Genomic DNA, 23,780 nt, shown 5'->3' with positions numbered 1-23,780 from the left:
ACTTTGAGTAACACATTGAATGGGAATGTGGGGTTCTGTGTAGCACCCCTTGCTCTAAAGGTCACTGTGCAAAATCTCATGAAACCTCAAACCACTTCTTGTTCTGATAATTAATATCCCTAGGTTATTAACATTAATATTATTCCATATGAAATTTCATGTTTTCCTTCACTACTTTCTCATCAGTTTTATCGCCAGAAATCTGGACAGTGTCATCTTATCTCTGATAACGTTGCTTTCACACTTTTAAGGTGGGCCAACAATGCTTAATGCGTGCAATATTCAGTATTTTAATGCAATTGAAAAGCAGACAATTCCTGACCACAATGCCTCAGCTGAATAGAGAGAGAGCTCAATTCACAGCCAGGGCAGGATTTAGCATTTTGGGTTGGGGCTCTGACATCTAGATCAAATGTGGGTCCTGATGCTACACCATGTCAGGAGCAGTCACCCGACATGGATATTGCCTGGATTGGCGAACTAGCGGCCAGTTAGGGAGCGTGGGCAGGCTCTTGAAGCTGGAGGGCCAATAGCAGGTCCTCCAGCACTAAAGGAGCTGCAGCCTGCCATTGCAGGTAAGGGAGAGCAAATTTAAAAAATTTGAAAGATAAAATACCACAGCTGTCAGACCACCATCACGGAGGGGGAGACCTTCCACAGGGCTGCCTGTGGCTGCAGCTGTGGCCAGGTAGGTTGGGGGGGAGGGGGTTGGGGAGCAGGGAAACGTCAAAGTCTTCTTGGAGTGCTGCCTCCCCACCCAAGAGTGCCACTTCCAGTCATCCTCTGAGGCTTCAGTTGGCCTCTTCACAGAATCACAGAATCATACAGTGCAGAAGAGGCCCATCGAGTCTGCACCGATGCATTAAAGATACCTGACCTGTCTACCTAATCTTATTTGCCAGCACTTGGCCCATAGCCTTGAATGTCATGACGTGCCAAATGCTCATCCAGGTACTTCTTAAAGGATGTGAGGCAACCCGCCTCTACCACCCTCTCAGGCAGTGCATTCCAGACCGTCACCACCTCTGGGTAAAAAAGTTCTTCCTCAAATCCCCCTTAAACCTCTTGCCTCTCACCTTAAACTTGTGTCCCCTAGTAACTGACCCTTCAACTAAGGGGAACAGCTGCTCCCTATCCACCCTGTCCATGCCCCTCAATCTTGTACACCTCGATCAGGCTTTGCTGAAATCCATGTAAACTACATCAACTGCACTACCCTCATCTACACACCTGGTCACATGCACAAAAATTTCAATCAAATCTGACAAAGCCATGCTGACTATTCCTAATCAAATTTTGCCTCTCCAAGTGGAGATAGATTCTCTCCTTCAGAATTTTCTCCAATAGTTTCCCTACCACTGACATGAGACTTACTGGTCTGTAGTTCCCTGGCTTATCTCTACAACCTTTCTTAAATAGTGGGACCACATTAGCTGTTCTCCAGTCCTCTGGCACCTCCCCCGTGGCCAGAGAGGAATTAAAAATTTGGGTCAGAGCCCCTGCAATCTCCACCCTCGCCTCCCACAGCATCCTGGGACCCAAATCATCCAGATCTGGAGATTTGTCCACTTTTCAGCCTGCCAAAACCTCCAATACCTTGTCACTGCCTGTGACAAATTGCTCAAGAACCTCACAGTCTCTCTCTCTGAGTTCCATATCTGCATCCTCATTCTCTTGGGTGAAGACAGATGTGAAGTATTCGTTCAACACCCGACCAATGTCCTCTGGCTCCACCCACAGATTTCCCCCTTGGTCCCTAATGGGTCCTTATCTTTCCCTGGTTATCCTCTTCCCATTGATATACTTATAGAATATCTTGGGATTTTCCCTACTTTTACCAGCCAGAGCTTTCTCATATCCTCTCTTTGCTCTCCTAATTGTTTTCTTAAGCTCCATCGTACACTTTCTGTACTCCACTAATGCTTCCGTTGATTTGCTCTCCTTGTATTTGCTAAAAGCCTCTCTTTTCCTTCTCATCGTATGCTGAATGTTTCTGGTCATCTTAATTAGCTTAACAAGCTACTCGCCACTTGCGGGTTGGTAGCTGTTTTGCACCCGATCCGGCTTCCAGGAAAATGGCATGGGCATGAGATGGCACTGCAAATTGGCACACCTTCTGGCAATGTGAAATTACACACCTGTCTGCCTGCCTCCATTCCCACCCCCCAAAACCAGGAGAAAATCCCGCTCCAGGCCTCTGGTCAAACGTGTTGACATGATCCTGGAGAAGAGTGAGGCGACTCCGATCCCTGCCCTGACTGTTGACATGCTTTTGGTCAATAACCTCTGGGTTTTGGTGCTCTTGAGAGCCCTTGCAAAGGCAGCTCCACCAGCACCTGTGCAGGGGCTGACTGGGCCATCAGGACATGAGGCAACATATCAGGTACTGGCTGAAGAGGAGGCAACAGGAGAAAAGTGGGAACACTTTCGGTAGAGTTTTCACTTCTGTGACCACTTTGCCATTATCCCTATCTTGGGCCAGTGCCACATTACTCCTACCACTCTGCTGCAGACCAGCTTGGTGAAGATCACTGACACATTTGTTAACCGTGGAGCGGAGTCAACTCCCCCTTGTCCCCTTTATTCCCTATACCCAGTTGATCCTGGCCGTCAGGCTCAGGTTGAGTATTTGGGATATCGGATTTCAAGAGAGCCACCCTCCAGCTTAATCCACAGCTACAGTTACTGGCTTAGTACAAAGAGGAGGAACTCAGTCCTTTCTTTAACTATCAATTTACTTTATTCACCTTGTTGTACAATGTAAGAATAAGGCTTATACACAGACAAAAACATACAACTCCAATTGAGTTCTATAGTTAATAACAAAACTAGCTAGAATTCATAAGCACACCCACTAGGTTTCTCTGACCTTTCCCTGTCCTAGTCACAGAATACAAAGGATATTACCCGAAAAAGGGAGAGTTAACGCTGGCCAGGCGTTCCGTTCTCTCTCTCTCTCTGCTACGTCGTCGCCGCGTCGCTCACGCAGGGTCTTCCGCTTCCACGATGGCTGATCTCCGGAGTTTTCGCTGGCTCTATGCCCAAAAGCTCTATTCTTATCCTGTTGCTTATCTCTCCAAATCTGAGCTGTGTCTTTCCGGTTGGCTTATGCTTGCTCACCTCGTTCACAGCTTCTTTTAATTGGCCCAGGCGCAAAGACCCCGGTATCTCACCGTGTCCAAATAAGACCCTTTCCTGTGTCCTGTTCTTTGTCTTGTCTCATAAAGTAATTAGTTCAAACTGGTTTTTACCAGCACAGGTCAGTGTCCGAGCTCCAGGTTACTACAGGTCAAACAATCCCAGCAGTTTGTAACAGATTCTGTACTTCTTGCAGCCCCTGGCCAACATCTCCCCCCTCATGATCCAAAGATACTTATCTTAGGATCATCAAGTTTCCCTTCTCCGTGAACCATTCCTGAGAACGTCATTGTCCCCCAATGAGTGTGCAATACTGTTACACATAAAAAGATACGTTATAAAACTTAGTATATACAGTTGTTTCTTCCAGTTTTTGTTTATATTGATAACCGTTCCTTCTGTTAAATCCATTACCTTAACCTGTTTCCCTTTCTGTTCCCCAATGTCCTCAATCGGTGGCTGCCATTCCTGCCCACTAACAGCACCTTGTTTGGCTAGCTCATCCGCTTTCCTGTTCCCTTCTGGAGTAAGTTTTGAATGAGCTTTTACCTTCGTGATCCCATATCCTTTCCCCTGTGCACCTACAAAGAACAATAATGGAGCCGATGGAATGGGCTTCCCATCCGCTGAGACAAAACCTCTCGCCTCCCATAAGGGCAAATGTTCCGTGAGGCTATTACAGACATACATGCTATCAGAATATATAACTGATCCGGGCTGCAAGTATTCTGGGTGGCCAACCACATATGCGACGCTGCTAATTCTGCCGCCTGCGCACTCATAGTTTTAGGCAATTTTAAGGCTGCGCTAAACTTTTCCTGACCATGTTCGTCTTCTACAATTATCCCGCACCCAGTCCTCCTCTCGCCATCCTGAACTGATGAGGAACCATCCACAAAAATTTTTAAGTGGGGTTCTTCTTTTCTCTTTGCATCTTTACTTTCTGTCCCTGTTGCTTTCTCCAATCCACTCCTAACCCCTCCTTTTTGTTTTGATACAAATGGTCCCTTGGGATCATTTGCTATCATGACTTGACACTCATGTTTCTCTCCTTGATACACTAGGTTGTCTGCCAACATAGTGGTAGTTTTTACTCCTTTCACGCTTATGTTTCTTCCCTGCAACAACAGTGTCCACCTAGCAATTCGGTTCTGACTTACTGACCCATCTTTGATCCTACCGTCTAATAGTAACTGTACAGGGGTATGTTCTGTCAGTATTGTAAGTGGGTTCAGTCCCACTATGTAAGTAAAATACTGTACTGCCCAAAAAACTGCAAACAAATGTTTCTCGCACGTCGTATACCCCTGCTCTACCGGTGAAAGCAAACGCGAGGCATACGCTACTGGTCTCAATTTCCCGTGTGTCTCCTGTAACAGAACTGCCGAGAGGGTGGTGTCTGTGGTAGCTACCTCCAATGAAAACGGCTCAGTTGGATTTGGGGTTTTCAGAGCAGGCGCAGCAGCAAGTGCCTGCTTTAAACCTGAAATGGCCTGTGTGTTCAGTTTTCCACTCCCACGCCACATTCTTTTTCAATAGTTCCATTAATGGGGCCACTTTTGTAGCGAATCCATCAATGTGGTCCCTGCAATATCCTACCAAACCCAGGAAAGATCTCAACCCTTTTACATCCCTCGGGACAGGGAGTCTGCCAACTTCTACATCTCTTTTGGGCCTCCTTATCTCGAGAGACAATGGATACGCGCCTGGAGGTGGTCAGTGGTTTGTGAAGCAGCGCCTGGAGTGGCTATAAAGGCCAATTCTGGAGTGACAGGCTCTTCCACAGGTGCTGCAGAGAAATTTGTTTGTTGGGGCACAGTTGGCTCTCCCCTTGCGCCTCTGTCTTTTTTCCTGCCAACTACTAAGTCTCTTCGACTCGCCACAATTTAGCCCTGTCTTTATGGCTGCCCGCCAGCTCTGGCGAATGCTGGCAACTGACTCCCACGACTTGTGATCAATGTCACACGATTTCATGTCGCGTTTGCAGACGTCTTTATAACGGAGACATGGACGGCCGGTGGGTCTGATACCAGTGGCGAGCTCGCTGTACAATGTGTCTTTGGGGATCCTGCCATCTTCCATGCGGCTCACATGGCCAAGCCATCTCAAGCGCCGCTGACTCAGTAGTGTGTATAAGCTGGGGGTGTTGGCCGCTTCAAGGACTTCTGTGTTGGAGATATAGTCCTGCCACCTGATGCCAAGTATTCTCCGAAGGCAGCGAAGATGGAATGAATTGAGACGTCGCTCTTGGCTGGCATACGTTGTCCAGGCCTCGCTGCCGTAGAGCAAGGTACTGAGGACACAGGCCTGATACACTCGGACTTTTGTGTTCCGTGTCAGTGCGCCATTTTCCCACACTCTCTTGGCCAGTCTGGACATAGCAGTGGAAGCCTTACCCATGCGCTTGTTGATTTCTGCATCTAGAGACAGGTTACTGGTGATAGTTGAGCCTAGGTAGGTGAACTCTTGAACCACTTCCAGAGCGTGGTCGCCAATATTGATGGATGGAGCATTTCTGACATCCTGCCCCATGATGTTCGTTTTCTTGAGGCTGATGGTTAGGCCAAATTCATTGCAGGCAGACGCAAACCTGTCAATGAGACTCTGCAGGCATTCTTCAGTGTGAGATGTTAAAGCAGCATCGTCAGCAAAGAGGAGTTCTCTGATGAGGACTTTCCGTACTTTGGACTTCGCTCTTAGACGGGCAAGGTTGAACAACCTGCCCCCTGATCTTGTGTGGAGGAAAATTCCTTCTTCAGAGGATTTGAACGCATGTGAAAGCAGCAGGGAGAAGAAAATCCCAAAAAGTGTGGGTGCGAGAACACAGCCCTGTTTCACACCACTCAGGATAGGAAAGGGCTCTGATGAGGAGCCACCATGTTGAATTGTGCCTTTCATATTGTCATGGAATGAGGTGATGATACTTAGTAGCTTTGGTGGACATCCGATCTTTTCTAGTAGTCTGAAGAGACCACGTCTGCTATAGTCCATGTGTATTGTTGTCCTTGAAAGGTAAACGCAAATTTATATTGGCATTCTTTCTCCAGTGGAATAGACCAAAAACCGTTACTTATGTCTAAAACCGTGAACCACTGTGTATCCTCATTTTGTTTAACTACCGTCTCTGGGCTAGTTTCTACGGTAGGGGCCGTTAACGGGGTTACCTTATCTAATTCTCGATAGTCTATCGCTAGTCGCCAGCTACCGTCTGGTTTCCTCACCGGCCAAATAGGCGAGTTGTTAGTGGAGGCTACTGGTCTTAATATCCCTTGCAGCAACAAACTCTGTATCACCTTTCCCACTTCCTCTTCTGCCTGTTTCGGAAAACCATACTGCTTCTGCGGTTTGGGGTCTGGGCCCTGTATACACACACTCCTGGTCATTTTCCCACAATCATGTTTATGTCGAGCAAATACTACTGAATTCCGTGTGAAATAATCAAGAGTGCCAAGTCTGCTATACTCTCAGCACTACATGAACTGCAATGCCTGTGCTGGGACGAGGGAGCAGTACCTCAGGACATGCGCGATGCCAATATCATCATCCTCTATAAAAACAAAGGTGACCGCGGTGACTGCAACAACTACCGTGGAATCTCCCTGCTCAGCATAGTGGGGAAAGTCTTTGCTCGAGTCACTCTAAACAGGCTCCAGAAGCTGGCCGAGCGCGTCTACCCTGAGGTACAGTGTGGCTTTCGTGCAGAGAGATCGACCGTTGACATGCTGTTCTCCCTTCGTCAGATACAGGAGAAATGCCGTGAACAATAGATGCCCCTCTACATTGCTTTCATTGATCTCACCAAAGCCTTTGACCTCGTCAGCAGATGTGGTCTCTTCAGACTACTAGAAAAGATTGGATGCCCACCAAAGCTACTAAGTATCATCACCTCATTCCATGACAATATGAAAGGCACAATTCAACATGGTGGTTCCTCATCAGAGCCCTTTCCTATCCTGAGTGGCGTGAAACAGGGCTGTGTTCTCGCACCCACACTTTTTGGGATTTTCTTCTCCCTGCTGCTTTCACATGCGTTCAAGTCCTCTGAAGAAGGAATTTTCCTCCACACAAGATCAGGGGGCAGGTTGTTCAACCTTGCCCGTCTAAGAGCGAAGTCCAAAGCACGGAATGTCCTCATCAGGGAACTCCTCTTTGCTGACGATGCTGCTTTAACATCTCACACTGAGGAGTGCCTGCAGAGTCTCATCGACAGGTTTGCGGCTGCCTGCAATTAATTTGGCCTAACTATCAGCCTCAAGAAAACGAACATCATGGGGCAGGACGTCAGAAATGCTCCATCCATCAATATTGGCGACCACGCTCTGGAATTGGTTCAAGAGTTCACCTACCTAGGCTCAACTATCACCAGTAACCTGTCTCTAGATGCAGAAATCAACAAGCGCATGGGAAAGGCTTCCACTGCTATGTCCAGACTGGCCAAGAGAGTGTGGGATAATGGCGCACTTACACGGAACACAAAAGTCCAAGTGTATCAAGTCTGTGTCCTCAGTACCTTGCTCTATGGCAGCGACGCCTGGACAACATATGTCAGCCAAGAGCGACGTCTCAATTCATTCCATCTTCGCTGCCTCCGGAGAATACTTGGCATCAGGTGGCAGGACCGTATCTCCAACGCAGAAGTCCTCAAGGCGGCCAACATCCCCAGCTTATACACACTACTGAGTCAGCGGCGCTTGAGATGGCTTGGCCATGTGAGCTGCATGGAAGATGGCAGGATCCCCAAAGACACATTGTACAGCGAGCTCGCCACTGGTATCAGACCCACCAGCCGTCCACGTCTCCGCTTTAAAGACGTCTGCAAACGCGACATGAAATCCTGTGACATTGATCACAAGTCGTGGGAGTCAGTTGCCAGCGTTCGCCAGAGCTGGCGGGAAGCCATAAAGACGGGGTTAAAGTGTGGCGAGTCGAAGAGACTTAGTAGTTGGCAGGAAAAAAGACAGAGGCGCAAGGGGAGAGCCAACTGTGCAACAGCCCCGACAAACAAATTTCTCTGCAGCACCTGTGGAAGAGCCTGTCACTCTAGAATTGGCCTTTATAGCCACTCCAGGCGCTGCTTCACAAACCACTGACCACCTCCAGGCGCTTATCCATTGTCTCTCGAGATAAGGAGGCCAAAGAAGAATTTGTTGTACTTCACTATCGCTACTCATTTCTTCTGGTCTTGTCCACAGTTCCCCGAACGTGCATATCCTATCCTGGTATTCCCCCACCGGGACGGATGTGTGATCTATACTACCCATGCCCAAGGGCATTTGCCAAATCGCGCAATTAACAGGGTCAAAACAGAGTCCTGCTTTAGCCATGTAAACACACCCTAATATATGTTCTTGTTCTCTGGGTAACTCAATGAGAACCACTGAGTGCTCTATTGCTACGTCCCCCACACTGACTTCCAATGGTACGCTCACATATCCCACTTGTGAATGTCCTGTGAATCCACGTAAAACAAGTTTACTTTGAATTTTCCAATCTACTTTACTAACATTGGTGGTGTTTACGGTGGTTCGGGATCCTCCAGTGTCCCAAAGGAATGTGACAGGGCGGCCTCCAACCCTACCATTCACTAGGGGTCTCCCTGTGTTATCCCACCACGTGTCACACACCCATAGCGGAGAGGCCTGCAACCGTCATTGAGGTTCAGGGTACAACCCCAAAGACGGTGCTATCTCCAGTATATCACATTGAGGATTTGACCTATTCGGTCCTTCCACGGGTAGGCTCTGGCGTTTGTTCTGGCCTCCTCCCCGACCTACATTTTCTCGTCTCAGGTTTGGGCATTCTCTTTTGAAATGTCCCTCCTGGCCACAATTATAGCAATGGGTCGGCCCGCCCGGAATTCTCCCTGTTCCTGGGACAGATCCTCTCCCAATGCCTCTCCCCCTTCCTCCTGTCTGAAAGGCTGGGTGGGGTGCCCTTTGTGCAGTTCCCCTCCCTTCATTTCTCCAGGTTATCGTCTGATCTTTTACAGGCATTGCCTTTCCCCCAGGGGCCTTGGAGAATTTTGTTGTTTCCTTCTCCCATACTCTAACTATCCTCCTGAGTACCCAAGCCTCTGTGTGCGTGTCATCAGAGGGATCAAATTGATCTAGTACCCTTCTTGACTCCTCAGTGCCATGCGACACCAGCATTCTCAGCCATCGATTTCTTATCTCTGGCGCTGGATTTGCTCTATCTAGGTTTGCGCCACATACCCCTTGAAACACTGCCCAGATGCGAGCTGCAAATGCGACAGGGTGTTCACCTTTTCTTTGATAGCATTTTGTTAGCGCCTCCACTGGGTCCCCTCTATTAGCACCCATGACATTTAATACTTGTTCTTTTAAATCCTCATTTGTGCCTCTACCGAGTTTTTGTTCCTCCCGTAGAGCGGAGTGTATGTGTGGGTGTAGGCACATTATAATTAATTTTCTTTCTTCAGCATCATCTAAGCCGTGTATCCTTCTCTGTTGACTGATCGCTTGGAACAGCTCCCTAGGATCATCCCCGGGTGCGCACGTCCCAATATCTTTCGCAATATCCCTCAATTGCTGTACCCCCATTGGAGTGGAATATGTCATACGCGGGCCAGCTGCCACCTGGCCATCTGCCCCTATCGCTGCCCTAGTAGTCACAAGGGGGGCCATGGGGACCGATGACTCCTTTGGCTTTGGCTCATATGCTGGCGGAGGATCCTCGGGTAGAGGGTCTCCATCATCATGGCCGTATCTAGCCTCTTCGTCTGCTAACTTCCAATCTATGCCCCCTTCACCATTCTCCTCACTTCCTTCGGGTGCCAAAGCACAGATTATACCTCTCTGCGTGGCTTGCTGCTCTTGCAGTCTCGCTATGTATTTTTGACACTTTGTGTGATCACCTGAATTGCTTCTGTTTTCCTGAGCTGCTCTCTGAATCACATTCATGGCAGTTTTTAAATCACTACATTGCTGTTTCCATCCTTCCACATCAGCTTTAGCTGCTTGGGCTTCTCCCTCTCGCCTACTTTTTTCCATAACTAACTAGTTTTTCACACTGTAACTGATATTGGTTCATATGCATCAAATCCTCACTTCTCTGTCCCTGCAAATTAGTTACTTTTTCACTAAGACTAGCTACCTCCTCACAGAGTTTTTTAATCTCTTCCTCTAGTCTGTTCTGCTCATTTTTAGCCTGCTGTTGGCATTCTATCCATTCCTCAAATAAGCAGCTGATAGCTACTGACTTCTGTATCTTTTTAAATTTCCTAGCTGACATCTTTGCTTGTGCAGTCTTCCAAGGGGCTTCCCCTACGGGTTTTCCCTTATCACTAGTGTGACCGGCATACGCTCCGTATTGCGGCCACTTCGCTATTACGTATTTTTGGAGGAATCCTTTCCAATCAAAACAATCTGAGTCTGCAAGGTTTGAAGATTCCCTTTGTTTCGTCATCTTATGTTTGTAGCTACAAATTAACCCCTAAGTTCCTGTTCTCTCTGTACTTTGCCAATTCGGTTCGGCTCGAGTCTCCCGCTGATTCAATGGAGAGATTTATCCTCGAGCCCACCCAGGGATGCCAATTATGTTAACCGTGGAGCGGAGTCAACTCTCCCTTGTCCCCTTTATTCCCTATACCCAGTTGATCCTGGCCGTCAGGCTCAGGTTGAGTATTTGGGATATCGGATTTCAAGAGAGTCACCCTCCAGCTTTATCCACAGCTACAGTTACTGGCTTACTACAAAGAGGAGGAACTCAGTCCTTTCTTTAACTATCAATTTACTTTATTCACCTTGTTGTACAATGTAAGAATAAGGCTTATACACTTAGACAAAAACATACAACTCCAATTGAGTTATACAGTTAATAACAAAACTAGCTAGAATTCATAAGCACACCCACTAGGTTTCTCTAACCTTTCCCTGTCCTAGTCACAGAATACAAAGGATGTTACCCGAAAAAAGGAGAGTTAACGCTGGCCAGGCGAACCGTTCTCTCTCTCTCTCTCTCTGCTACGTCGTCGCCGCGTCGCTCACGCAGGGTCTTCCGCTTCCACGATGGTTGATCTCCGGAGTTTTCGCTGGCTCTATGCCCAAAAAGCTCTATTCTTATCCTGTTGCTTATCTCTCCAAATCTGAGCTGTGTCTTTCTGGTTGGCTTAAGCTTGCTCACCTCGTTCACAGCTTCTTTTAATTGGCCCAGGCCCAAAGACCCCGGTATCACACTGTGTCCAAATAAGGCCCTTTTCCTGTGTCCTGTTCTTTGTCTTGTCTCATAAAGTAATTAGTTCAAACTGGTTTTTACCAGCACAGGCCAGTGTACGCGCTCCAGGTTACTACAGGTCAAATAATCCCAGCAGTTTGTAACAGATTCTGTACTTCTTGCCAACACATTGTAAGACTACAGATAAAGTATATAAGTATCTATAAACCTGTTTAAAGCAGCAGAAATCTCCTGCATGGCTGTAGTCATGCCTGTATAGACCTATCTGAAAGCCATACTTGAGGTTCCATGGAGGTGGACTGTCTGTCTACATGGTAGATATTCTCACAGTTCCTAATGCCACAAATCCACTAGTGATCAAGTTGGACTCCTTCATCCTGTTGTGGAGAATGCTTGAAGTATGTCTGTCAGTACCTGGCAAAGAATGCACCTCCAGAATCCTCTTCCTCAATACTAGCCCCTGGGGTTCAGCATCTGTCTCCAACTGAGTAGAACTTGGAGAAGATGGTGCCCCTTACCCAGACTATCCACTGTCTGTACCACCAATGTCTGCTTGTGCTCACTTGTGAGATGTGTTTCACCAAGTGAAAACCCAATGAACTCTTTAACTGGACCCACTGAAGCTGTACATCCTGTGATAGTGCACCCTCAGAAAGAATGAGATCCTCATGGATGGCCCAGGACATTTGTGTACACAGCAAGGCCTTTGAAAACAAAAGAAAGAGATATGGTTTAGTCACAATTCTGGCAGTCACCATACTCAGTTTTCTCATAGTTCAGTCATTGATATGAAGTCAGCATCTGACTGTCAGAGATTTTTGTAATTATGTCACCAACTATCTGTGAGTTCTCTGACACTCTGGGCAGAATTTTAACTGGCAAGGGGTCAAGTGTGTGGAGGGGGGGGGGGGGGCGCGGGTGGTTTACATCCCAAAAAATTGCTGGTGTGTCAGAAACCCAACATAAACCCGCTCACTTCCAGCTTTTACTGCGACGCATTCAGAGGCGCGTCGGAAACTGCCCCACCCCACCCTGCATCTGTTAGGTCTGAAATTAAATATGCTAAGAGGCAATTAATTCTGACTTTAATCCAGCATGCTGGCTTTAACAGCCAGTGGTTAAAGCCAGTGCACGAGTTTCCTGAGCTGTGTGAGACTTGCCAAAGCCAGCAAGACGAGAGTACAGCGAGGATTCATTGCTCTGTGAAATTGATAGGCTGGAAAGCCTTTAAAGCCAGAAACTGCACAGCTGCTTCCCTGCTTAGGTGAATGGTTTGTGCTTGTAGGACTTTTTCGGAGAGTGTACTTTCACTCTAAGGCGATTTCCAACATTTTCAAAGTAATTTCTCCTATCTTGTATTTTATTCATTTTTATCAGCACTTCCCTGCTGTCAGCCTTCACTGCAGCATGGGATAAGCTGTACAGTGGACCTCTGATGAAGAACAACAGGCATAGCAGCACCAGAAGCAACAGCTGTCTTCTCCTCAGTCACATGCTGCTCCATAGGGCTGCTCGCAGGAGGCGATATACCCGGCACAGGGTATTCAGAAAGCACACTTCTGTCTGAACATGAGCGAGCATCAGTGCCTCAGGCTTTCTCAGCACGTCATTGCTGACATCTGCCACCTACTGGGAAAAGACTTCCTGCCCAGTGAACCATGCATTATCAGTGGCCGTCAAAGTCACCATAGCCCTGAATTTCTTTGCCTCCAGCTCCTTCCAGGTGACATCTGCAGGATGGGCGATAAATGCTGGCCTAGCCTGTGACACCCACATCCCAGGAACGACTAAAAAGAACCTCATAGCCCGGCATATCCCCCACTCTACCATTACCATCAAGCCGGGCTATGGGAGACCAACCCTGGTTCAATGAAGAGTGCAGGAGGGCATGCCAGGAGCAGCACCTGGCATACGTCAAAATGAGGTGTCAACCTGGTGAAGCTACAACACAGGACTACTTGTGTGCCAAACAGTGTAAGCAGCATGCAATAGACAGAGCTAAGCGCTCCCACAACCAATGGATCAAATCTAAATCCTGCCACATCCAGCCGTAAAAGGTGGTGGAAAATTAAACAACTAACTGGAGGAGGTGGCTCCACAAATATCCCCATCCTCAATGATGGGGGAGCCCAGCACATCAGTGCAAAAGATAAGGCTGAAGCATTTGCAACCATCTTCAGTCAGAAATGCTGAGTGGATGATCCATCTCAGTCTCCTCCTGAAGTCCCCAGCATCACAGATGCCAGTCTTCAGCCAACTCAATTCACTCTACATGTTATCAAGAAACGACTGAAGGCACTGGATACTGCAAAGGCTATTGCCCTTGACAACATTCTAGCAATAGTACTGAAGACCTGCGCTCCAGAACTTGCCGCGCCCCTAGCCAAGCTGTTCCAGTACAGGAACAACACTGGTTTCTCCCCGGCAATGTGGAAAATTGCCCAGGTATGTCCTTTACACAAAAAGCAGGACAAGTCCAACCCGGCTAATTACCACCCCATCAGTCTACTCTTGATCGTCAGTAAAGTGATGGAAAGTATCTTTGACAGTGCTATCAAGCAGCACTTGCTTAGCAATAACCTGTTCATGGCGCTCAGTTTGGGTTCCGTCAGGGCCACTCAGCTCCTGACATCATTACATGGACGAAAGAGCTGAAGTCAAGAGGTGAGGTGAGAGTGACGGCCCTTGACATCAAGGCAGCATTTGACTGAGTATGACATCAAGGACCCCTAGTAAAACTGGAGTCAATGGGAATCGGGGGGAAAACTCTCTGCTGGTTGGAGTCATACTTAGCGCAAAGGAAGATGGTTGTGGTTGTTGGAGGTCACACTCCTGATTTGCACCTTGTAGATGGTGGACAGGCTTTAGGGAGTCAAATCAGTTGGAGGTCAATCATCTCAGTTCCAGGACGTCCCTGCAGGAGTTCCTCAGGGTAGTGTCTAGGCCCAACCATCTTCAGCTGCTTCATCAATGACCTTCCTTCAATCATGAGGTCAGAAGTGGGGATGTTCGCTGATGATTGGTGCTGAACATTGCGCATTTGCGACTCCTCAGATACTGAAGCAGTCCATGTAGAAATGCAGCAAGACTTGGAAAATATCCAGGCTTGGGCTGATAAATGGCAAGTAACATTTGCGTCACATAAGTGCCAGACAATGACTATTTTGAACAAGAGAGAATCTTACCATCTCCCCTTGATCTTCAAAGGCATTACAAGCACTGAATCCCCCACTGTCAACATTCTGGGGGTTATCATTGACCAGAAACTGAACTGGAGTAGCCAGGTGCTTGATGGCCGGCACAGACACAATGGGCCAAAGGGCCCAATCTGTGCTTTATAACTCTATGACTCTATATAAATGCCATGGATACAAGAGCAGGTCAGAAGCTAGGAATCCTGCGGCAAGTAACTGACCTCCTGACTCTCCAAAGCCTGTCCACCGTCTACAAGGTATAAGTCAGGAGTGTGATGGAATACTCTTCACTTGCCTGGATGGGTGCAGCTCCAACAATACTCAAGAAGCTTGACACCATCCAGGACAAAGCAGCCCGCTTGATTGGCACCTCATTCAAAACCTTCAACATTCACTCCCTCCACCACCAACGCACAGTGGCAGCAGTGTGTACCATCTACAAGGTGCACTGCAGCAACTCACCAAGACTCCTTTGACAGCACCTTCCAAACCCGCGACCTCTACCACCTAGAAGGACAAGGGCAGCAGATGCATGGGAACACCACCACCTGCAAGTTCCCCTCCAAGCCACACACCTCCTCAAGGGCAATTAGGGATGGGCAATAAATGCTGTCCAGACTTCAGGAAGGACGTGAGGATCCTTGAGAGGGTGCAGAGGAGATTTACCAGAATGGTTCCAAGGATGGAGAATTTTAGTTACAAGGTTGGGTTGGAAAAGCTGGATTTGTTCTCCTTAGAATAAAACAGATTTAATAGAGATGTGCAAGATAATAGGCTTAGATAAGGAAAACTGTTCCCATTAACTAATGGTACAAGGACTAGGGGACATAGATTGAAAGTTTTGGGTAAGAGATGCAGGGAGGATATGAGGAATCACTTTTTTACGCAGTAGATGGTAATGACCCGGAACTTGTTGCCCACAAGGGTGGTGGAAGCGGAGACAGCCAATGACTTCAAGAGGAAGTTGGATGGCCACTTGAGAGAAATAGACTTGCAGGGATACACGGATTGAACAGGGGAGTGGGACTGACTGGATAGCACTGTGGAGAGCCAGCATGGACTCAATGGGCCAAATGGCCTCCTTCTGTGCCTTTAATGACTCAGTGATTATTCGCAGTCTTGAACTTGTGGAGGTACTGTAGAATCTAGTGGTTGTAATACAGCCCAGAGCTGCTGGTATATAATTTTTTACCTTCACAGATGGTTAGTCTCAATGTCACTTCGTGATGTCTGTGCTGTGGTGGCTATTCTCGGTCAGCAGAGTTTTTGTCTTGCCTGTTGGATGTTGGCCTGATCTGCAGCAACCCCCACCGCTCCCCCCCCCTCCAGAGGCTACCTTTTTAAGGGCAAAGATTTTACATTGAAGTACCTGTTAGAAGGCACATGGCCCTCTCCCCTGTTGTAACCACACAATGGGCCAGGATGATAACTATGGCCATCGTTTGATGTTGGACTGGGAATCATTCTGTTATGGCGTTGCTGCTTCACACCGTCTTCATTTTGGTTTGGCTCTGAGTTAGACTATCTTCAGCATCCTCTGTTAGTTCATTCATGTCAATCAGTCATTAATATGAAATAGCTCCATTCAATTTCAAAGGGGTTTTCCCCAGAGCTATTTCAGATGTGGTTAACAATCTTTGCAAACGAGTTTGTGGATTTCCCGAACAGGAGGGGTCACATGGCTGCTACTCCATTTTGACTCTTGTTCACGTGTCCAAGTTCTTGTAATTTAGCTTTAACAGTTGACTTTTTAACTTCATAATTCCTCCATTTCATTTTTTTTTCATCACTGCTCCTTCTGTGCATGACAACATTAAGACAGTGACATTTTTTTATAATCATCCAAGTGAATCTCCTTGTACAACAAAAAGGTTTTTCCTTTCCTTTTTCAGTTACTTTTATGTGGTGGTACACCTTTGGCTTCAGCAGAGCTGGAGGCAGACTGTTCGCTCCCCTGTTCTGACTGCTGCGATGTCCATGGCGGATGTCCTCTGGATTGTGGCCCCACTAAGGATTGCCTCAACTAAACCTCAGTAAAGGCAGGCTCGGTCATCTGGGCAGGAGGCAGCATGTAGGCTCTGACCGGGTCGGAGGGTGGGGGCAAGTGATGAGAAGTGGAAGTGCCTTGAGCAGAGTCCCCACTCCCATGTGCCCTTTCTCCATCTTCCCTCTCATGACCCACCCACATTTTCCTGATAGCAAAATGCTCAGCTTTTGGCTACACTTCAGTGATGTGCTGAATGGCCAAGGTGAGGCTTTCTCCCACTCTATTTAAAGTGGCAGACTGAGGTGCAGGCCATTAGTTATGGCAAGCTTGCACTTGGTTGCCTAACATGTCTGATGCTCCATGCAGGTGGTCACTCTTTCCATGGAGATGAACATAAGCACAAAGGACTGAGACATCATGGCACTCATGTTTGAGATGGACTCCTCTGATCTATCTCCAAGAGTGCGCAGTGCCTCTAGAAATGCTGACAGAACCTCACGCATTTTCTGTTGCTGCTCAAGAATAGCCCTCTTCAAGGGTGACCCATGAGGTGCAGCATCTGCTTCCAGCTGGCCAGAGCTTGAAGTGTCCTGCACCCTTCGATGGGGACTCTCCATTGCTGTTCCTGTCTCCAACACTCTGCTCCTGCTCACTTGTGATGTGCGACTCACCATGCGACTATCTATCTCCCTTGGAGTCCCCAACAATATGTCTGTATTTACAGTGGTGGAGGGTGTGCATCAGTCATCTGATGGTACTTCCTGGAGTGTGCAACCTCCTCCGAGGACTCCTTGGCCTCCTCCTACTCCAGCTAATATGTCATGCTTGATGGCCTGTGGGAGATGAAGGACATAAATCAAAAATAACATGATAAAAGGGTTCAAAGTCATCTTTGTGCAGATGTTCACATTTCAGATAGCGGTGACAGCAAATTGACGTTAGTGATTGTTATGTGCCAAGTGGCATTGCGGTTTCTAATTCTGTTACCAGGTATCTGGGAAAGCTCCATTTCTCCATCACCAATGACCATACAGTCTGCCACCCTTCGATCTCCAAGATTTCCTCCTCCATAGTGGTCAGGGTAACTATCTCTGGAGGCCCTTCCCCACCCCTGGTTCTCTTCCTCGCCATGGAGCTGTGTGCTTTCTTCTGTAAGGAGAGAAAACAGAGAGTTATGAGTATGAGAAATGGATTATGTGGAGAGTAGGGAATGACAACATTTGTGGAGGATGGGTGTGAGATGTTAATAAGATTAGGGTTAATGTAAGTGTTGGCTGTTCAGATGGGGATGTGAGGAGATGCCTGAAGATAGAGGAATGAGGGTAGCTGCACAGTGTGGTGGTCTGAGGAGCACCTTACCACATTGCACTTTCATTCATTCTTGAGGCTTCAGCAACTACAAGAATCTAGAATGTGGCCATCTGACCCCTATTGCAGTCCCTTTAAGTAGAAATCCTTCCATTGACAGGTGCACGTCGTCACCATACTTGCACTCGCGATTGGCCAGGAAACGCTGAAACAGGATGCTAATTCTGTGGTTGAATTAAACAGCCACAGTGAGGCCCGCTTCTTTCAGGTTCCTGCCAGATCTGCTGCCAGCAAGCAACAGCCCATCCCTGCTGCCCTGCACCCCCACCCCACTGCATGCGGTTCCATTACATTAAAATTCTGCCCTCCATCTCCAACTGATAAAGATGCTTATTTATTTTATTTATTTATTTATTTAGAGATACAGCACTGAAACAGGCCCTTCGGCCCACCGAGTCTATGCCAACCAACAACCACCCATTTATATTAACCCTACAGTAATCCCATATTCCCTACCACCTACCTACACTTGGGGCAATTTACAATGGCCAATTTACCTATCACCTGCAAGTCTTTGGCAGTGGGAGGAAACCGGAGCACCCAGCGAAAACTCATGCGGTCACAGGGAGAACTTGCAAACTCCACACAGGCAGTACCCAGAATTGAACCCGGGACCCTGGAGCTGAAAGGCTGCGGTGCTAACCACTGCGCCACTTATGTTCCACTTCATCTCAATGGCATCCTTCTTTGCATCTGTGACCTGGTATATTTGTGGTGGCCCACCTCCAGGCCTCTCCCCCTCCCCTGTGTTTTAAGTTCACTTCTACAAGGTACGAGAAAACAGACCCGTGACCAAGTGAAGGTGAGATCTTCACCCGATGTATGCAGTGCATTTGGTGAGGGTGACTGTGAAACACATGCATCACATTGTTCGGCTGGCCACTGACGGACCTCAGGAATACCGGTCACCCCGCCAACTCACATGCACACTGGTTTTTATTAAAATAAAATACCGCATATTATGAACCCAGGTGACTTAGAGCGAGCTAAACTTGGGGCGCTTTTACATTTCCAGCTTATAATGAATCTTAGAGAAACTAAAGCAAGTTTTAAAAAAAATTTGAGTGATGCTTTTAATCAGTTTTTAACCAGGCTGCTGTTGTGTTGCCCTCACTCTCTCCTCAGATCTCATGGCAGCTATTTGGTTGAGAGCAGTGTGCTGTGTGCATCAGTGTACCTTACGATATAGTGACGTGGCATGAGGGCATCATGAAGGACGCCCACACGGATAGCCAGTTCCTGCCTTCTGCCTGAATGCAGCCAGAGCTCCCTTCCTTCACTGTCTGCCTGGATAGGACTGATAATCTTTGTGGGGCCAGAACAGTGGTTCACAGACAATAATTTCAACCTTTAAATGCTTCCCTCAGGGCAATAGGAGTTTTAAAAATACGGGGCAATAAGGTGTCCGGTTCACCTGGAACTGGAATATCCTGTATAAAACTGGACAAATGGCCACCTTACATGCAAAAGGATTGGGGTAAGTGTCAGTGGTCGATGGATAAATGAGGTGATGAAGTGCATTGAAAGTGAAAGTTGGTGCTGCTGAATGTTGAGTGGATGTGATTGAAGAACACTTAGCAAGGTAAAGTGGAAGGGGGTGAGCTTAAAGTGCAGGATATAGTTGGTGAATCAGCAAATGTATTCAATTTTCCTAACCTGGTTAGGTCATTCAACTACTTCCTACTTTACAACCATGACCTGGGCACAATTCCCCTGCTGCTCATCTCCTCAGTTACTTCTAACTACGTTTTCTTGGTGAAAGCAGCAGGTTTCTTCCTCCCAATGCTGGAGAAAAGTATGTCACTCTTCCTCCTCCTGACTGCATCCAGCAATACTTCCAGTGAGACAACAATGCATATGGGTCTGCCCTTGCTCTATATTCACCATTCATCCTGAACACCTTTAATTTACATAATAAAAGCAAAATACTGCGGATGCTGGAAATCTGAAACAAAAACAAGAAATGCTGGATTCACTCAGCAGGTCTGGCAGCATCTGTGGAAAGAGAAGCAGAGTTAACGTTTCGGGTCAGTGACCCTTCTTCGGAACCTTTAATTTACATTTGTGTACTATTCCTTTAAATACAGCTGAGGTCCTTTCATGCAGCTGTTTATAACGCCTGTTGTGCAGCTTGGAGATGCAAAACCCAGAAGTCAAAATTAGCCAGTCAATCTGCTTTGGTAGTGTTGGTAGAAGAGAACTTCTTGCTTTTCTACAATTAAAACTGCCACAAAACCTTAGATAATCACCTGATTAGGCAGACACAGTCTCTGTTTAATGTCTCATCTGCAAGCTGGCACTTCTGACAGTGTAGCATTCCTTTAGTACTGAAGCACCAGCCTATTTTACATACTCAAATCCAGGAGTGGGGCTTGAATCCACAGCCTTTTGAGAAGAAAACATGCTACAAACTAAGCCAATTTAATACAAACTTAACAGGTGCCAGTAGGTGATCTATGACTCCAGTCATGTTTGAGTTATATATTTTGATGACAATATCAGAACTGTTCAAAAAATTACATTGGAGCCAATTTTAATCCCAATCAGACATTGGGTGAGTCATGTGATTGTACTGTCTACCCTATTTTTTTTAACATGGGGCCCAAGCCATTTTGAGGGCCAGGTCTCATTAATGTTTGATTGGCAAGCTGCAAGGGTTGAACCAGCATGCCAACTGAGGTGGGTGGGAAATCTAGTAGCTCCTCTGCGGTGCTAAATTCATTTTCCTATTGGCCCCATAAAATTCTCTTCTACATATCATTTTCTGAGCAGCCTATAGTGGTCCCTTTAAGAACTGCTAGGTCATTCTATGCATGGTACCAATGTGAGGGGTGTGTTCCAGCCATTACCACCTCACAATTGCATTGGAGTCAAACGTACATCATTGTACCCCAGTTACCATGTCAAAAGTAGGCTCGTGCATGAAACGGGCTGGGCCATGTGAAAGCCCCAATAAAAGTGGCAGCAGTGATAACAGGTGCAGGAAGAGGACACACTACTGCCCCGTACATGCCAGGTGGAGGCTGCGACATTCCACCCCTACCCCTCATCTCTCTGTGCCTCTTTAACACTAAGAGGTAGATTTTACATGTGGAGGTGGAGGAGGTTTCCCCGATCCCCCATCCCCCTCCATAACATTTGAGGACACCTCTGAGAAATGGCGGAAACAGATGTTTGTCCAGAGCTAATGCCAACTACAGTAAGATCAAAAGAGCCCTTGCAGAAACTACTGGCATAAATGGGTGTTGTCAAGTTACAATCTATCTCCGAGGTTACTTTAGAAATTTATAGGTCAACACAAATCACAGTAATTAATTTCCACCTGACTGTAACTGTTCTGGTTAGCATGGAAAAAATGATGACAATAGAATTATTAGGTAGATTCAGTTACCAAATATGTAATGAAGTTACGCACACTTCACCCTTGAATTACATGAAACAAGCAGGTTCGAAAATGAACTAATTCACATCAAAATTCAAACTTTTATTGTTGTCCATAGAAAATGACATTCTGTAGGGAGTGCAGCCTAGTACACATATCCTTTTAAAGATGAAAATCGCATATTATTTGTATATCTAAGGGGCTGGATTTGTGGCAGCGGGTGCAAAAAATGGGCCACATGCCGCAGAGCCTCCACGGTCTCCCGTACAGCGGTTCATTTAAATAGCCGGGTCAGCCCGCACCCCTCAATCACACGAAGGGAGTGGACTGTCTGATGCCAGCCATTTTAAAATGGCAGCCAGCGCCTGCCAGTCAATTTGAATTTTTAAAGAAATAACCGCACCCCCCCCCCAAAATGTACCAAATAAAATTGTAACGCAATAACATTAAGTAATTGCTCTTCCCCCTCCAAAACACTTACTTTTGAAATGTTATCTACTCCCCCCACCCCCCCCCCCCAGACTGTACAAAGTTTAAAGTTCACTCCTTCCCACCATTCCCTACACTCATTAAGATTATTTTACCCCGTCCCCTGCTTCCCACTAAAAATCTTAACCTCCCCCCACCCCCATCAGTGTCACACCTGCTTTCCCCAGACTGGGAAGTGAAGGCGTGGGAGTGCCAGCTGCCGCACTGAAAATCGTGGCGGGCCCGGAAGGTTCGATGTAAGTGTATTTAAATTTATTCATTTTATTTATTTACATATGTAGATGCAGGTCCCATCGTCCAACAGCAGGGTGTTGGGCGGGGGTCACCACAGAGCCTTGCCGCCACTGGGAGGATCGGGCCCTGCCCTCCCAGTGTCGGGCTCCGTGGCGAGCCTCTGCCGGAACTTTGGGCCCCCTACCATGGAGCCCAACATCAGGAGCTTGGTAAAATCCAGCCCAAGGTATGGGAGGTGAGAGGAAATTGTATTTAGTCTGACAAGTTAATTTATCTGTCTGTAATGGAAAGAAAAAGAGGATCCCCAAAAAACAGCATGGGGATCACGATATAGGATTAATCTGTGCTGGTTGATTGCAATATAGGCAGCAGGCTAAGTTCATGCTGTCAGTTCATTTCAATGATTTTCAGCATCCAGCCAGCACTAACTGCATTGTTGGACCCATCAGCAGTGATCCAATGTCTTGAATGCCTAGACCACTTAAACCTAGCCTGCACTTCTCAAACCTAGCCTGCACTTCTTAAAAGGGAGGTGTATTGTGGCTGCAGCAGATGCTTGCAATTGTGCAGGAAGTGACTTTGATCCAGGAAACATTGAAGAATGTCATAACATGGGAGAGTGCAGGTGCCAAGGTTTTCAAATGGGCGGCACAGTGGCGCAGTGGTTAGCACCGCAGCCTCACAGCTCCAGGAACCCGGGTTCAATTCCGGGTACTGCCTGTGTGGAGTTTGCAAGTTCTCTCTGTGTCTGCGTGGGTTTTCTCCGGGTGCTCCGGTTTCCTCCCACAAGCCAAAAGACTTGCAGGTTGATAGGTAAATTGGCCATTATAAATTGTCACTAGTATAGATAGGTGGTAGGGAAATATAGGGACAGGTGGGGATGTTTGGTGGGAATATGGGATTAGTGTAGGATTAGTCTAAATGGGTGGTTGATGTTCGGCACAGACTCGGTGGGCCAAAGGGCCTGTTTCAGTGCTGTATCTCTAATCTAATCTAATCTAAAATGCTGCACTGGAGGCCTTGGTGGAGCAGGTGGAAAGGAGGAGAGATGTCTTGTATCTCCAGACACACTCAGAAAGCAGTGGCAGCAGCTAGCTGTGGAGGTCAATACCAGGAGTCAAACCAGAGGACCTGGATGCAGTTCTTCAAGAAGTTCAATGGCTACGCATGAGTGGTCATGGTCAATGAATGCATCTTCAAATGTCGTATGCTACCACTGCATCACTAGCCTTAGTCACTGCTCAATTCACCACACCTTCATCACTCACTTACCAGCAATCCCTATCAGTCAGGACTCATACCTAACATGTTCCACCTCACCCTCAGACAATTAGTACTGCTGCAAACCTCACCCCCACATTTTACAGGTTGCACACACTGCCAAATATTCAGCTATGTCAGGCACATCAGCCAAACAGATTGCAGGGCACTCATTGACACACTTCCTTCTCTGTTTTAGGACAAATTGGCATACATCTGGAGGCAGCAAGGGCTAACTGGAGGTGGACAGGCATGTCCTAACCCCCATAGAGGAGATGGTGCTGCTTATTTGGCAGTAATGGAATTGAAACAAAGAACAAAGAAAATTACAGCACAGGAACAGGCCCTTCGGCCCTCCAAGCCTACGCCGATCCAAATCCTCTATCTAAACCTGTCGCCTATTTTCTAAGGGTCTGTATCTCTTTACTTCCTGCCCATTCATGTAACTGTCTGGATACATCTTAAAAGACGCTATCATGCCCGCGTCTACCACCTCTGCTGGCAATGCGTTCCAGGCACCCACCACCCTCTGCGT

The 23,780-nt window shown here is 47.2% G+C and overlaps 1 protein-coding gene across 5 annotated transcripts in view; it reads left to right on the top strand.

Annotated features, from left to right (window-relative positions):
• Positions 1-23,780, top strand: part of ccr6a (chemokine (C-C motif) receptor 6a) — a 66,740-nt gene that overhangs the window by 23,267 nt on the left and 19,693 nt on the right. The window lies entirely within an intron of this gene.

The sequence above is a fragment of the Heterodontus francisci genome, chromosome 13 (assembly GCF_036365525.1).
Source record: "Heterodontus francisci isolate sHetFra1 chromosome 13, sHetFra1.hap1, whole genome shotgun sequence".
NCBI lineage: Eukaryota > Metazoa > Chordata > Chondrichthyes > Heterodontiformes > Heterodontidae > Heterodontus > Heterodontus francisci.
This window is presented reverse-complemented; position numbering and strand designations above follow the sequence as displayed.